General features: G+C 35.2%; 1 pseudogene; it reads right to left on the reverse strand.

Annotated features, from left to right (window-relative positions):
* Positions 1-1,203: 1,203 nt before the first annotated feature.
* On the reverse strand, positions 1,204-2,732 carry LOC149546518 (C4-beta,C20-epoxidase-like; annotated as a pseudogene).
* Positions 2,733-3,189: the final 457 nt, after the last annotated feature.

Genomic DNA, 3,189 nt, shown 5'->3' on the forward strand with positions numbered 1-3,189 from the left:
GACATTTAAGTGGCTATTAGTCTGGCTAATCTCCCCGCTCCCTCCCCGCATTCTAATGATCATCACTAGTCATTTCTTCTTCATCATTATCAATGTATCTCTTTTTATTATCCTTCATCTTTTGTCTATTCTGAAGGGGTTTGTTCTTTCCATTACCAAGAGAATCTGAACCACTAGGATGATCATGTTTGGTCTTGGGATCCTTCAGCCTCACCTTTTTCTTGTTCCCAAGGAACCTCCTTCAACCACCCTCCATCTCTACATTGGAATCCATGACACGAATGTCCTTCTCCACTTTAATTTGTTTGAGAATTGGACAAACAACGTTGAATAGAGAGATCTTAAAAATAAAAGGACTTTACTTAATACATGACTACAGATATAAATTAAAATATTTCACCATAAAACTTGAATGTACTTTTATATATTAAATAATGATTACTTATAAGAATCTCTCGCAAAAACTGTAAGGGATTGTTTGTCTACGAGAATAGAAATATGAGAATTGGAATTGTTGTTTAGGAATAGTCATTCTAGAATAGAAAATTGGGATACATATTCCTATTCTTATTTGATTTAGTCATAATTTGATGGGGAATTCACGGACAATAAAATTTATGGTTTCTAAAATAAATAAAACTAGAATAGGAATACATATTCCAATTCCACCTATTTAGTTGGAAATGTAGATACTTATTTTTTGGTGAAAATTGAAACACGTACTCCCATTTGGTGCACCCAAATGGAGAATTCGAAATCTTAAAAATTTACATATGCCTCTTCTACTCATATTCCCACGCCTATTTGGTTGTAGGCATAGGATGGAGAATAGGAACACATATTGAGAATATGAATGGCTATTCCAATAACAACTATTTTTTAGAATGGGCATAAGCTCATTTTAGAGGGGAAATAAGAATATATATTCCTATTCTAATTGACGTACCAAACAAAAATTAGAAAACATGTTCTTAATTGTGATTACTACCTAAGATACATATTTTAAAATCAGTATTCAAAGTATTTACGAGAACGTCTATTATTTGTTTGGCATTGAGACAAAACCAAGAGACCGAATTTTGTAGAGACGAACTCAAAAACTAAATATTTATGAGATCATGATAGCAAGCAGGTAATTCAAAAAGAGAAGTGGATGTTTAATCCAAAATGGAAGGGAGGGTAGATAAGTTTATCCACTTTCCATCATATAACCGCGAACTGTTCGAGGGCAGCAGTTTTATCTTCACATTCTTTATTGGTTTGAAAGTCGTGATTGTAACGCCGTGGATTGTCCGCGTCAACGAGTTCTTCTGGCGCCCAGATTTCCGCATCGATCGGAAAGGCGGTTATTAACGCTATAGACATTCGATGTCTCCACCCTTTGCAAACCACGCGATGCGCTGCGCTGCGGTATTCACCATTACTCCACGCCTGAAATCCATTCATCCCTAATTTAGTAATTTATAGTTCTAATGAATGTAGATCCAGTCTATTAATTTATATTCCCAATGTATACAGACCTAATCTATTAATTCTTAGTTCTAATGACTATAGACAGACCCAATCTATTAAATAATGAACAATTTTGATATACTGAAGCATTAATAATGGACAATTTAGTGAACGATATGAGCAGTTGGAATTAATCTATCTTCACACTTATTTGTTATAGTTAGTCTTGTTAGAAGCTAGAATTGTGGTTGTCGGATATAGCTATTAGACTTATAAAATACAAATACATACAAATACAGAGGACGGTTAAACCATGTCACGAAATCTGAAAAGATGCAACAGTTAGAAACATCAAATTGCGGAAGGTAGAATTGTTCACACCTTAAAAGAGGAGCCGAGATTGACAACAAAAGAATGAGAGAGGGGTTCAACGTCTAACCACTCGCCAGCCAGAGATCGAATCTCAAGGCCTCTCACATAAAGCATTGTGAGGCACCCGATATCTGCATGAGAAGACAGCGTCTCCTCCCCAATATCTTTTTCTTCAGAAGAGTAGTCGTTTATGCGCAATCTCGATATGCACTTTACGAAGTGGGAATGGTAGAAAGATTTGGCATCCAACCCCAGACTTACAAGAATCATTTTGGTGACCGTCTGTGCGAGATTTGACACGCACATACGGTACGCTGCCATCGTCTCGCTGCCAAACAATGATTTTTGAAAAAAAGAAGAAGAAAAATTCTCAAATAATAAGACTTGGGCCAATTGAATAGCAATAGCAATAAGATGATATAACGTACCAGAAATTTGGATTTCCTTGGGGCCATATGTTTGAAAACATTTTACCCAAGGAATCGACCGAATGGGTTGAGTCGGGAAGACTGAATGTCTCATAGTTTGGGCTTCGATAATAAGTATCGAATGGCTTACAAGTTGTGACTCTGTCCTTCACCTCGATCGGCATGGATAATAAATCTCTGCAACCATTCCATGTTCTATCCAGAAGCTCTGCTGGAATTCCATGGTTGACAAGGTAGAAAAAACCCCATTCTTTACACGCCTTTCCAAGTTTGGAGATGACGGGATGGTCTTGAAGATCTTGAGCATCCAAGTCTAATTAAGCTTGGGAAAAAAAAGTCAACTTAACTATTTAACACTTTTGATCTAAGAATTAAGCTTAGTGTGTGATGTTTAAACCGTATAGGCGGTAATTGGGAGATGTCGATTATAGGGAGATCGACACTGTTGCGTTCAACAGCAAATTGTAGCGAAGAAGACATGATGTCTCTCTGCCAAGAATGCCTGCTTCTCTGATCGGATCAAGATCAAGAAATAATTATACAGAAAGACAAACATAATTAAAATTAGTGGCCTACAAAGTCAAAAGACAAGCTGGAAAATTCACGTTCTGAACAAATCAGCCAAACAGGCCGTGATGTAACTACTTTACATTTCGCACTCACATGATGCGATGCGTTTGTTCAATTTGTTTTAAAATACTAGTAATGTGTATCATCATTTCATTTATTATATTGATGACGCTATCGCATGTTCATTCATTTCATTTTAATATTTTTAAAATGACTGTTACCTACTACAGACTTTTAATTTTTAATTTTTAATATTTTATTTATTCTTTTGTCAACATTATTATTAGTTATGGTTTAATATTTTAAAAGTATTGATTTCGTTTTAAGAATTTTTTTCTAATATTTTTAATATTTACTTATCATTTAT

Source organism: Cupressus sempervirens, chromosome 7, assembly GCF_028749045.1.
Source record: "Cupressus sempervirens isolate cs-2001-9-10 chromosome 7, ASM2874904v1, whole genome shotgun sequence".
Classification (NCBI taxonomy): Eukaryota; Viridiplantae; Streptophyta; class Pinopsida; order Cupressales; family Cupressaceae; genus Cupressus; species Cupressus sempervirens.